This window comes from Furipterus horrens, unplaced genomic scaffold (genome assembly GCF_987537825.1).
Source record: "Furipterus horrens unplaced genomic scaffold, mFurHor1.1.pri manual_scaffold_6, whole genome shotgun sequence".
NCBI lineage: Eukaryota > Metazoa > Chordata > Mammalia > Chiroptera > Furipteridae > Furipterus > Furipterus horrens.
In genome coordinates, this window is record NW_028327176.1 from 23,244,105 (window position 1) to 23,258,317 (window position 14,213).

Consider the following 14,213-nt stretch of genomic DNA (forward strand, 5'->3'; position numbering starts at 1 on the left):
GCAAAAAACCAGGAAGACCAAATATGAGATGCATTGACTTCATAAAAGAAGCCTTAAACAGGACTCTGCAGGAGCTAAGCAGGGCTGTTGAGAACAGGATATTGTGGACACCATGAACTGACAGGTCACCAGGAGTCAGAGCCGTCTCAGTGACATGGAACACACACATCTCACCTTTCTCTGCACTCCCTGCCTGAGCCTAAGCTTGCTATCACTCCTCAGGCAGCAGGCAGCAGACATGTACCCTAGCAACGAGTTGACCTAGAATAGCAAGAAGCTCTCAATTGCAGATGAGGTGCACTGACCTTCTACTCCTGAATGACCTGGATACATCACACTTACTCTCTAAGAGGCTGTGACACAATGGATTAACCTGGGTGGTGACAGTAAACCTGTTAGCCAACTACTGAAGAGCAGGTGCTGCTCACATGATGATCACCTCATTTCAGGCCATGAAGGCTTTCTAGAACATGTGTGCTTTAAGAGCTGCCAAACAGGACCCAGAGCAGAGGTGCCTCTGTCGAAAGAGGGTGAAGAAGCAGGAACAGTTTCCTCTATGTTAAGAGAGAGGAAATCATTTTCTTACTGCTTTCTCTCTCTCTTTCTCTCTCTCTCTCTCTCTCTCTCTCTCTCTCTCTCTCTCTCTCTCTCTCTCTCTCTCTGACAGGAGAAATTGAAAGGAGAATCCCCAATGAAGTACCCAGTTTCCAGAGAGGGAATTTCATTTGTTTTTTTTCAACATGGTCGTAGAAACCCTTTTTGAATAAAAGTCCAAAAATTGAATAAAGAACATATTCAACAGTAGTTCTTCCAGAATAAATCTTCTTGATCTCATTTTTACTCTAGAAATTCAGCAGTAGATCGTCACCTACATTGCTACACACAGTGTTTCTCAAAGGGTGGTCCATGCAACATCAATTCAGGATAAAATTTTGAAATGCAAATTTCTGGGCTCCACCTCAGAACTAAGAACCTCTCAGTCTTTTAGTTTGTCACCTTAATTACAAATGCTACCTAAAAGATTTAGGGGGCTTTGCAAAGTAGAAACTGGTGACACTAAAACGCTTTAAAAGCATACATATTTAGAAATAATTCCAAAGAGTGGATAGTAAAATTCTGATGAGAAAAGTAGTTTGAGAAACAGGGCCAGCTTTAGGCAAAACTTAGGTCTCCAAGGTGGAGTCAAAAGTTTCCATTAAATTTTGGAAACTTCACTTTTCCATTCTCAGCATGTTCCATGACCCATGGTACTTTCTCCCCTATAAGTTACCTTTCCTGCATTAGCCAAATTAAAAAGAAAAAAAAAGCAATCACATAGGCATATATGCAAACTTGACAAATCTGGTTGAAAATTAAAGATTTCAGATATCTAAATATTTTAATTTATCCATTAATTTACTCATTCACTTAAGATATAGAGTACTGCATGTCAAGTACTGAGGGTAGAAAAATGAATGAGACATGGCCCATGGTTTTCAGAAAAATTACTCAAAATACAGAATTAAGAATTTACAGCATATTCTTTTAATGTTGGGGCATTGCTTAATAAGCCAAACCCAGCATTATTTAATTCTCTAGAAAAAACGTACTTGCGTTTGACTTTGCTCTTTCCTATTAACTAAGGGCAAGGAGTCTACGAAATCACATGTTAACATATAGATCTACCAACACCTAGTGGATGGAGGCCAGGGATGCTGCTGAACAACAATTGATACAGAGAGGCCTGATTAAGGTCACTGGGGAGAAGTAGGAGGGGCTATAGGAGGGGTCTGCTGCGGCAATGGAAAGCAGTCTAGGATGGGATTGACCGAAAAGCTGAATTCCTCCAAGCCAATGGAAATGAAAAGAGGGCCAGCTCTTTGGCTCATGAGCTTTTCTGGCTCCTGAGCTTGTTCTCTCTCAGGCTCTGGCTCTGGCTCTGGCTGTCAGCCTCTTCTTCCTCAAGGATGCCTGCATTTCCCAACAGATGGTGTTTGGGATGGGAAGGAACTCTGCATAAGGCCTAGGATCCAGCTGGCCTGGCAGAGGGTGGCAGGTTTGTTCTTAGGGTGTTCTAGAGGGAACAGGCCCTGAGGCAGAAGCCTGCCATTCTTTTGGAATTGTGTAGCTTTTGTGTATTATGTTGCTTTGGTTTGTAAACTAACCCTACAGAAACTAACAGGGGAATGCTAGGAGAACTCAGGTGTTAGAGTTTAGCCTTAATTGATAGGCTTAAGTGATTAAAGCTGTGACTTGATAGACTTAAGTAACTACTTTTGAATATAGACTCTTCTTCTTTATCACCAAACTTTTGCCTCTGATATTTTGCCTAGAGGGTGGCGATGGGCAGCAGGACCCCAAATGCTGTTCAGTAACAGTATGAGGAATTCTCCATCCAAAAAAATTCTCAAGTCCAAAAAGTCAATAGTACTGAGGTTTAGAGACTGTTTCACAGAGCTCAAAAGCCACTCTTTTTGGGCAATCAGAAGAACTCTGTCCTTAGAAAAAGCAGTTTCAGTGCAGTTTTAGTGGTTTCCACAGTAGACTAATAGAGGAAAGTCAGCAAGTGAAGTCTGCCAGTGAAAACTTAAAGTTTTTGGTAGTGAAGAGTGTGAGCTCAGGTAGTAACACGAGAGGGGAGGTATGGTTATAGGAAGAAAAATTGGTGGTACCAAAGTATTTTAAAGTATCTGGATCAACAGAAATTTGCATTTTCATTGAGATGATTGATGCCTTTGAAGCCATCACCTAAACCACAGTATATTATTTTAATGAAAAATGTTTACAGATTCCACATCTTAAAAACATGGGAAAATAATGATACCTAATTATGGTCATATTTGCATAGTTACATTGAGCACAGGAAGATGATGGACGTCCCTTTATGTATAAAGTTGTAGTCTCACAATTAAATACTCAATGAAAATCACGTAAGCTATTTTCACTGTAAAGCCTTATTGCATTTCAGTATGTAAATATCTAAATTATTTAAGTGGTTTGTTAATAGCCTTTAATTAATTAAGTACAGGCACCCCCTCAGTTGTGCTTTGTGTACCATGAGTGACTGGCCAGTCATTCTGTGCAGTAGAAAAGTTCCTCTTAATGCCCTTCTGTTTGAGAAATGGGACATTTCCATTACTAAGAGAGCGTAAATGTCAACACTGTCAGAATTGTCCTTTTTAAGAAACATTGGAAAAGTTGTTTTGCTTCAGATGAAAAAGTCAAAGAATCCTGTGTCTGAATGAGTAGTTCTTTTGCAAACTTCATGTATTTAATAGTCCACGTATTGTAAAAACATTCTGACATTCAACTTTATTTTCAATCTGTCACTAACCATGAAACTGACCTTGACTTGTGAAGTTGATATATATATGGTCAAGGATATCCTTGAACATTCTCAGGATGAAGAAAGTATGCAGAAGGGAGGGGCAAAATTACTCTTTGCTCTGAATCTCTTGATTTCCATTTTAGAGTGTATCCAAGGCTGCACTTGGAACAAGCAAGTTCTGAAGAAACTATTCCTACCATGAAGTGTCACGAAAAAACGGCTGATAATCATTGAGCGAGGTTAGTATCACTAGGCGAGACATATGCCTTTCTGAAAATGGTTGTTTATGTAACAAAAACTTAATTTTTCCAACAAAACAGTTTCTAATAAGAATTCTGTATTTTAATGACGTAATTTTTTAAAATAAATCAGTTCAACATTGAATTGCTAAGTAGCATTATGTAAATATTATTGCTAACTTTTCTTTCTTACATATCTTTCTAAAATACTGTTTCTGATTTATTCAGTACAGGCATATTGGGTCAACTATTTTCTTGTGTTTAAGTGATTAATAATTTATTACACTAATCACTTAGTCTTATTGAAATATTTAATAAACTTATCTTCATGCCTTTTTCAAAGGAAGTATTTTTTCCTTGAAAGGTCCAATTTAGTCATAGTTATTTTTCAGAAATTTGCTGGGTAATTTTCTTGCATTCTAGGGATAATTTTTTAAGTGTTTATATTAGACATAGTATTATTTCTCCTCTTTCCCTAGGCTGTATTCCTAGTCTAATCTGACTATGATAGACCCACAATAGTTAGACACCTTGTGGCTTAGAGATAATGGTAAACACCACAGAAAAACCCTCTATGGGTACGTTCTCCAGTGTAGAGATTCAGTCCTTCAAGAGGAGCAGTGAAAGACGACCTGCAAATAACTGAAGTGGGAGATGGAGACAGAACAATGTCACGTGAGGAGCTGTGTTGTGCTTGTGAAAGGTGCTATGAAGAGTGCCCTTTAAACACGTTGTCACAGACAGTAAAGCCTGGCACCCAGTTAGTGGTTTCTAAAACTGACTGCGTGGCCAGAGACAAGTTTCTTCACCTTTCTTTCTAAGCCTCAGTTTCCTTACCTGTAACTTTTTGTTTTTAACCTCAGTGGATTGTTGGGAAGACAAATTAATTCATGTAAAGAATGAAGCAGGAACTGAATATAAGATAAGATTCAATCATGGTTTTTGTGGTAGCTGCCATTGTTTGCTCTCCATCCAGTTCACAGGAGAAGTTGGAGCTTCAGTCATGCTTGGCTGGCTCCTTTCTCCACTCCTGCTCTTTGTCTGTACAGGCAGACTTGGATCTCTCCTTGCTCTCTGACTCATTCTATTATGTGTTCTTAATTTTAAAATAATTTCTTCAGTTATTTAGCAGTAAAATACTCCCTTAATCCCATCTGGACAAAAAGGTATATTTTGCTGTTTTAAAGTGGGAGTTGGAGAGGACCAGGTGTTTTAATTATATTTACAGGTCAGCCCTCAGTTTACAAATGAAGAGTGTGAGCTCAGGTAGTAACATGAGAGGGGAGGCAGGGTTATAGGAAGAAAAATTGGTGGTACCAAAGTATTTTAAAGTATCTGGATCAACAGAAATTTGCATTTGCATTGAGATGATTGATGCCTTTGAAGCCATCACCTAAACTGGTGAGGATCCTCTTCTGGGTTTCAGACAGCTGGTTTATTATATCCTCACATGATATTGGAGGAGAGCAAGCTCCGTTCTCTTACTTTTCTTTTAAGGGCATTACAGTAATCACATTCAGTCACACAGGCTCCAACCTTATGACCTAATTATCTCCAGAGGCCCCACTCCAAACACAATCATATTAGGGATTAGGGCTTAAACATGAATTTGAGGGGAGCACAAACATTTAGTCCATGACAGCAACTTTGAAATTCCAAGTTTATTTTTTTCTTTCAGAAGTTCTTTTAAGACTACACTCCTATTAAGGGTGGGGAGAGTCATTTCTTCTTTGTTATATAATCCCTACAACAGTGCCTGGTAAAGATAACTCCCCTCTTTGCTACTTTAACTTTACCAAAGATCAATGGCTACCATTACCTGAGTTTCTATGTCTCAGATAATTTTACTAATCAAAGGACAGAATCAAAGGTATCGGGAGAGCAGGCATAGGAACCGGTGTTACATAGGGACACAGCAAGAGTCCAGTTATTTTGCCCTATTTCTTGAACTTGAAGAACAAGTTAGTACCAGCTTACCAGCTACCATCTGCCTGTTGGAGCAGAGAGTTGGTAAGGCCCTGTTCTCCGCTGAGGATTTCTGTGTTCTGTGCTGGGGATGTCGCAGTGAACAGTTCAGTGGGCTCTCTCTGGAAAAGCTTAAATCTGAAGGTGCTTTAAGCTTCTTTTAAGAAGAAGTTTCTTAAAAGAAACAGTAAAGTTTCTTTCATAACTAAATCCTGTTTTGTTTTGAACTATTATTACCATGCATGACAGGTTTACATTATATTGTATTCTGGTTAAAGCAAATTTTAGCATTATATTGTAATGTCTTTGCAAACCATAACACAATTGCAGTGAAAGTGGTTCTTAGAAGAAAGTGATTCACTAGTTTCAAACCTTAAGGTCTGTGTCTTCCAAAGCATAACTCAGTTTTAATAAAATGACTATGGCTAGGCTTACTTCTTGAATGCAGCAGCTCAAAGCTCAAAAACCACCTTAGAGTCGTCAGGATCCTATAGAATTCCCATCAGTAAGTTTTGTATAGACAGTAAAATTAGCCTTATTACCTTTTTTATGGAAGGTTTTTTTTTGTTTTTTGTTTTTTTTTTTTGATAGAGGAGTGTACCCATTTCGATTCCATTCAGTACATTGGTGAAGAATTTAGTAACCAAGGCTAAGTTCTCCGCAAGCCTGAATTTAAAGCTCAAAATGAGGGATATACAGAAGGGAGTGGGTGTGCAAGTTGTTAAGTTTATTTGGCAGGTTGTTAAAAGTTTATTTGGCAGGATTTAATTTTCATTATACAAACCACAGAAAGTGAAGCTTATATATCAAACGTTAAGCATTTGAGATGGTGGTTGTCATCTAAAGACAACTTAGAATGGTGGGGGGACGAATAGGTTGTGCTCATTAAGAGGGAACATGAGTTAAAATGAAGTTAGGGAAACGTGGCCGTGGCCATTACTAATTAGTTGAAGACATCTGCGTCTGCCCCAGTCACGCTGGGGCTGTGCCTACACAAGGGCACAAAGGGTAATATTAGGGGCGGGGGTTGGCTTGGGGGAGCTGCAGTGATGGGAAGGATCGCGCTGGAAAGCCGGCGCCAAGCCTCCCATGGGACCAACCGTGGGTGGCCCTGAGAAAGGGAGCACAGGGGACGAGCTTCGAGGGGAGACAGCATCCGGGCTACAATGTCCCGTGCGGCCCTGCGGGCTGGGCGGAGTGCAATTATCTCCTGTATACGGTGCGCCCGGCATCAGCCCCAGGTGAGTTAACACCCAGCGCGAAGAGGGCGGGACCCGAGGGGCCAGGGGCCACGGGCTCCTCCTCCGGCGCCTCCGCTCTCTGGGTCAGGACACAACGACCGGCCGCAGCGCCGAACTTCGGGACCCGAGGGCTGCAGGACTACGGTCTGCTGGCCGCTTCCCTCCCATTTACCCCTCCCGCAGGTTCCCGGTCCCCGGTCCCCAGTCTCCGTCCGCAGAGAGGCCAGTGTGGCCAGCTCAGGTGCGTGCAGTAATAAACAGTGCTCTGCTTGCTGGCCGGGATCTGACGCAGCCGGGGTGTGCAGAAGGCTGAGGCAGCACTTCCGGTGGCGGGCACTGCACTTCCGGGTCGCGGGGAAGGTCTTTGGCTTCCGCCTGTGGGTTTACCCGGTGGTGGTGGGAGCTACTCGGAAGCTAGAGGCCCGCGGGTCGTGGGGTGTGTGGGGAGTGGGCGGTATGCTGCCTCAGCTCGGCGGGTCTTTGGGAACCCCGATGAGTTTCTGCCGGAGACACTTGCTCGCCTGGCGCTTCAGCTCTCTGGGTCTTTCAGCCGCCGACAAACGTTTTGTTTGCTCGAAACAAACTCGGATTTTCTTTTACCCAAAACGAAGGGCAGGTTTTCAGTGCGACAAACATTTGCAAACAAGCCAAGTCAGAGAGTCCTAATGAAAAGGAAATTGTAAAATAAAAATTATGAAAACCTGATGAAATATGAGTGTTGGAATTCACTTAAAAGTTATCAGACTACCCAGGTCGCTGTGCGGAATGTGATCGCTAAGTCCAGGTCGCAGAGCCATTCCTTGGTAAACTGAAACCTCAGCCTTGGCTCTAACCCGTAATGTCCCTTTACCCCTGCTGCAGAATCGTTCATATATCCCCTTGCTTTATCAGTTACATATTTTATGCATTGCCTCCTAAGACTCTTCTGGTGAATTAAGTGAATATATATGCTAGGTATTGCTGAAAGCATTATAATTAACTTAATAAAGCATACTTTTAAAAAGTTAATTCAAACTACACCATAAAAATTAGTTTTCTGAAGTTAATTTTTCATGACTTTCTACAAAGACATATTTCAATGTGGAAATTTCCTTTGAGTTAACATTTTGATGATTTATTCCAGTAGAATTCTTGATTCTCATCTCTGAATACCTGTAATTATGTATTACACATTCATTTTAGATGCCAAAAATTTATATTAAAATAATGTCTGTCATTTTCATTGTTATTACTAATACCTTACAAATTGAAACTTGTAACAAGAATAATATGTGGCATCTGATTTATCTAGTCAATAGGTTTTTAAAGTGACTGTGTTTTTATACTCAAGTGCAAGCGAATACTACTAATTTGATAACTAAACACAGAAAAGTTATATAAATGATGTAATATTACCTTATACTGCAGGCAAGCAAGTGATTTATTTTCTACATTAGTATTTTTTAGTGGCATTTTTCAAATTATTTGCTTAGAAACACACTTATTTTATACTGATAGGAAATTTAAACACAGCTTAGCTGTTAGTTTCTAATTGTGGTTATTAAAAACCAAGACCTGCTCCGTTGATTCTTGTTGCTTTTTTCCAGTTGATTGTCATAGTTCCAAAGTCAGATGTCAGCCCCTCAGCATTCTCTTTCCTGTCCTTGTGGTGTCCCAAGTCCTCATCTTGCAGCAGTGCGTTCAGTAGTTATCAAGGGTGGCAATTCTCACTTCCTACTTGGATGACCCTTGAGTATATGACTTGATGCTGTATGCCTCAGTTTGCTTATCTGCAAAATAGAGATATCAATAGGACCTGCCTCAAAGAGATAGATTAGGAATGGTACACATATTTCCTAAGGAGGTCAAACAAAATCTGATGCTTTTTCCCACCTGTTTAAACCTGCTACCATCTCAGGGATAAGATCTCCTTCCTAGGTATATTTTGACTTCCATTTATTTAGTTATTAAATGAAAAAAAAATTAAACTAGACTATGTTATTTAATGTAAAGTTCAAGGAAGGCTCAGCAGGAGTGAGCCAAGAAAGCAATCAGAATAGGAATATTTATTTTCATAGATCTCAGCATCAGCATTCGAACACCCTGCATTAGTCTTATTACTCGCCCCAAAAGAGCCAAGAAAATCAAGGTTGATGCATGATTATTAGATGTATGTATTTGTAAGTCGGGACACATAGTAGCTTTTCTTAAATCTCTTGCCTTTTTGCAATAATATTTCAACATAGTTTATTATGTGATATAATTATTTTGTGGAAGTAACATTTAACAGCTAATAATAATGACCTACAACTTTAGCTGAAGTTACAAATTGATCTGAATATACTGCTGACAAGTCTCCTTGGTGGATGAGAGTGTATAGATGATGAGATTTTCAGTTCTGTTATACCAGTAAGGTAAAAATACTTTTTTGCTTAAAAAACTTAATTCTAGGCAAGCTGTACCCTGAGGTCAGACAACCTAGATTAAGCACATGAACTTTCTACTGAAACCCTTGGCTTCAGAAGAATTTAACTCTCTTGTATATAATATTCAACAACATCTGAGGCAATTTCTAGAAGGTTATTGTTTTAAAATCTTTAGTCCTCCTCTTTTACACTTAGAGGTATCCAAATAGGATACTCCCTATGTTCAATGCGTATGGTCTAATATATTAGGAATCTAAAGAGAGACATTCTTTTAGGCAGACCTCTGAGAAATAGATTCTTGTTTCTTATTCTTACTTTTTCATAGGGCATCACTGGAAACCTCACATTTATAATATTTGGCCATAAGAAGTAATAATACTTTGCTTGAATATGTGGGATCATAGGATATAAACCATAGGAAGGCAAATTTGGGTATACAACTGCATTCAGAATTTGTGTCTTTCCAATACTCCTTCTCCCGTTCTCTCAGATGTTTGTTTCCTGTTTTTTTTTGGAACAGTGAAGTGATCAAAGAGAACTTTCATAAGATCCCACTATCATATCTTCCCACCTTCCTGAATCTGGTTACATGGTCTGTTTTTTCTTTCGTTATTGTGAATGAATAATTTGTTTCCATCTAAGATCAACCTCTGTACTTGTGCACTAGAGACGATTCATCACCTTTGTCTTCTCAAGTTTAGTGCTGCAGTAATTCTCTAATCTTTCTTTTACTTCATTAATTTGTCTTCCTTTTTAAAAAAAAAATTGGGTTGTTCCCATTGGCCAACAGATATACTGTTATATCATCATATTTTGGTGCCATTTTCCCACATAGTCTTCTTTTAAAATTGATTTTGAGAGAGAGAGAGAGAGGGAGACATCGATTTGTTCTTCCACTCATTTATGCATTTGTAGGATGCTTCTTGTATGTGCCCCAGCTGATGATCAAACTTGCAGCCTTGGCATATCCAGACCATGCTCTTATCAACTGAGCTACTGGCCAGAGCCCAAGTTTCTATCTGTTAGTGTTACAGAGCAGGGCTCCCCCAAATCCCCAGAGCCTGCAGTTGGGGGATGAGGGGAAGGGGACAGCTTTCAAGATGCCTTGGCATATCTATGGCTGGTAGCTAGTGTCTCAGTTATGCAAATGGCTTTGGTTCTTCCAAGGCCCCAAGGAGATGGGAGGGGCCTTGACCATAGAATGGCGAGGAAAGAGCAAACAGGGTCTGCACAAGGTTCTGTGAATGGTTGGAACCTGTCACCCTTCCCACTGCATCACAGGCCATGGTCAGAGATTTAAAAATAAGGCAGCAGCCATTTTGGAGAGTAGAGGGAGAACCATGCAGTTTGTAAGGTGATAGAAGAAGACCTCCATGCAGCTTTGAAAGGGCAGAGAGAGAACCATGCATGATCCAGTGCAGCACACCACATGTTTTCCTGGACTGTTATACAGAGACTGATGACATCGTACCCCAGATCCTGAAGGAGACAGCTGGCAGATAAGGGATGGGAAACTTCTGGGCATGTTTTTGGCTTCTAGCCTTTTGGGGAGCAAGGAAAGTGCTGGGTCCCATGGGAGAACAGGGCTCTGAGCTGAAGCACTCACTGCCCTCCTCAGGTTGGAATATTCTAAATAAAGACCTGTTTTCCTCAACACTAGTTGTTGGGTTTTCCACCAAGGCGCCACATGAAAGAACCCCCTTTCGCTCTGTAACATTAGCATTTTCCTTCTGTTTGAAGAATCTCTGTTAACATTTCTTATAGTGTATATCTGCTGACAATGAATTCTCTTAACTTTTCTTTGTCTGAAAAAATATTTTATCCTCACTTTTGAAAAAGATTTCACTGGGTATAGAAATGTAAATTGATAGTTTATTTCACCACTTGAAAGATGTCACTCCATTGTTTCTTGCTTGAATAGTTTCTGAGCTGATGTCTCTGACACAGCAGCTGCTGTAATCTTATACTTGTTTTTTTTTTTTTTTTTTTGGTCCACATAACATGCTGTTTTTTCCCTACTTGCTACTTTTAAGATATTTAAGATCACTTGTTTTCAGTATTTTGATAATGTTGTACCTTGCTTTGTTTTTTTTCACTTATTCTGCTTGAATTGTGTTGTTGACCTTCTTGGATCACTGGGTTTATAGGTTTTATACAATTTGAAAAGTTTTATCCATTTTCCGTTCAAATCTCTCCTCTCCCTTCCCTGTGAATTTAAGTATATATGTTTGAAACTGCTTGATATTGCCCCATAGACTGCTTGAGTTTTGTTTTGTTTTATTTTTAATCTGAGTGCTTCATTTTGGATGGTGTTTTAGCCTATTTGGGCTGCTATAACAAAATATCATAGACTGGGTGGCTTATAAACAACAGAAATTTATTACAGTTCTCGAGGCTAAAAAAATGCAGGATTAAAGCACAGGCAGATTCAGTATCTTGTGAAGGCCCACTTCCTGATTCATAAATGGCACCTGCTATAACCTCACATGGTGGAACAGACAAGGGATCTCTCTGGGTCTCTTCTATAAGGTCCTTAATTCCATTCATGAGAGCCCTGCTTCCTAAAGTCCCCACCTCCTAATTCTATCACCTTGTAAATTAGGATTTCAACATGAATTTGGAGGGGAGAGATGACACACAAACATTTAGTCTATAGCAGGTGGTTTCTATTGCAATATCTTTAGGTTCACTGACTTTTATTTTCCAATAGTGTTACTTTTTTCTGCTATTAATTTCATTCAGTAAAATTTTATTTCAAATATTCTGGTTTTTTATCTTTAGAAGTTTTGTTTAGTTCTGCTTAATATCTCCTATCTTCATCATATTTATGTTTTCTTTTAACATATTTTAAGTATTTATATGAAATATTGGACATATTTGTAACAGTAATTTTAACTTTTCTGTTTTTTTACATACCTAATAATTTTTTATTGGATGATCAATGTTACGACTTTCATGTTGTTGAGTTCTGGATTTTTTCTTATTCCCTTAAAGACTGTTGGCCTTTCTCTTTTTCTTGAAGGTAGTCAAATTACTTGTAAATAAGTTTGATCCTTTAGAAGCTCATTTTAAAGCTCTTCTAGGGCAAGTCTAAATAGCCTTAACTCTAGGGTTAATAAAGCCTCATTACCAAGGATTACCAAGGCATTACCCTTTTGAGTTCTCTACTGAAACATTCTGGCTGGTGGGAATTTGAACACTTCTCAATTCTGTGTAATCTTTAGGAATGGTTAAGCTTATAGCTCCCTGTTAATTGTTCTTTCCCTGGAAATTGCATGTGCTGACTGGTATTCAGTTAAAGATTCAAGACGACTCCTATACAGATTTCTGTAGCTCTTTCTCTGCATACCTCCATCTTCAGTACTACCGTAGGTGTTTCAGTTTTTCTGAACTCTGATCTCTGTTCAACTCGGTGAGACTACCAGGTTTTGTTTGGTTTTCCCTGTCCTGTGCCATAGCCCAGATGTTGCCTCCAATAGTAAACCTGAGAAGATTAAAGAATTTACCTCCTTTGTTTCCTTTCCTCAGGGATGATTGGTGGTAGTGCTATAATAATCTGCTCCTTGGGAAAGTGTCAGGAAAAACAAACCAAAAATTTTACAAATTTAATTTCCTTTAAAAGACGGTTTACCATTATCTGTACCATTTCTCCTAGGTTGCTAACAAAATTTAATACAGGTGTTTACCTTTTTACAAAATAGGCGAAATGGATGGGAAAACAATTTCAGGAACTTCAAAGTCTGTAAAAAAACCACTATATTTTACTTTAATTACATAAGTTCATCATAGTTCTAATGTACTTATTGCCATTTTAAAGTCTCAAGGAAAGGGGGCTTTATATTATTATTTTTCTTTAATGGCCTTCTGATTTAAAAACAGAGACAAACAATAAAATTGGTGAGGGTGGGCTATACTAAAGTAAGATTAGGTGCATTTATTTGGTCAGTGTAGCTGAGGTTATATGGAATTAGGTGGGCCAGAGCTTGAGCCTTGAATGCAGAAAGATGAAATTTCAGGAGAAAAAAAATCAAAGAAATGACTTTTTGTTCCTTTTTTTAAAAGTGGAAATTTGAAAGAAAGGAAAACATTAAGACCTTAGGAAGAAATAGAAATGTAAGGAGCCGAAGAATTCAGATCATAGGAAGAAAGGAGATGAAGGCAGCACATATGTTAGCATTTCTGCTTTCCATGTTGAAAAAATCAGAGATGGGGGCTGGGTTACAAACTTGTCAAAGCTCTCTAATCTATTTTGTATCTCAAAGCCTTGGAGTATTAAAATGTTGTTTATCACTCTAAATATAAATATGAACATAGACTATGTGCTAAGAGAGCTTCTTTTTTAGCTTTCCTTAAAGATAAGACTGATAAATAAACACACTAGTTAATTATATACAAATAAAAAGTTCAGGCACACAGGAGACTTCCAGCCAAAATGGAGGCCTAGACTGACACGCTCTGTCTCCTTCCAAAACTAAGAAGGACTACAACTACCACAAAACCAGAAATAATCAGAAGTTTCAGAAAATAAATGGAAGTGCAACATATGAAGTTATAAAGAAGTGGTGCTCGTCCAGACGGGTAGGAGGGATGAAGTCGGGAAGGAGAGGTCAAGCTGTGCTGGCGGTGGCAGCTGTGGCGATGGCAGGGGGACAGCGGTAAGCACAAACACCCATATTTAAGGGGAGGCGAGAAGCGCCTGGGGAGCACCCTCAGCTGCAGACCAGACCCGTCAGCCTGCGATTCCAATGCCAGGAAAGGCAGACCCCCATTGCCTTGGACTGTGAGGGCCAGAGGGCGTAGGGAAGGAGAAGGAGGCTCCTGGTCTCTCAGAGGAGAGTGAAAGGCAGGAATCCATCTTGGACCTCCACCCCCACAGAAAACACCACAGTGTGGTGAGAAGGGTTGCCCGGTTGTGATGAGTGCATGGGGCTCTGCCCCCTATAGCGTAGGAGGTGTGACAATCCTGCTCAGGAAGCAAAGGTAAACACAAAATAGTCAGGATGGCACAGATCATGATAGAGATCCTGGTGATGCAGCTGACCAGACAGCAAATATC

General features: G+C 39.6%; 1 protein-coding gene across 4 annotated transcripts in view; it reads left to right on the forward strand.

Annotated features, from left to right (window-relative positions):
* The first annotated feature begins 1,920 nt into the window (after positions 1-1,920).
* RMDN2 (regulator of microtubule dynamics 2) overlaps positions 1,921-14,213 on the forward strand; it is a 66,037-nt gene continuing 53,744 nt past the window's right edge. Inside the window, exons 1-2 of one of the 4 annotated variants that reach the window (XM_090280219.1) lie at positions 1,921-2,035; positions 3,451-3,546. The gene's annotated coding sequence lies outside the window, so the exon portion shown is untranslated. Of the gene's footprint in view, positions 2,036-3,424; positions 3,547-6,714; positions 6,753-6,802; positions 6,994-14,213 lie in introns of those variants that run through there. The other 3 variants (XM_090280220.1, XM_090280221.1, XM_090280222.1) reach the window with 3 other exon arrangements.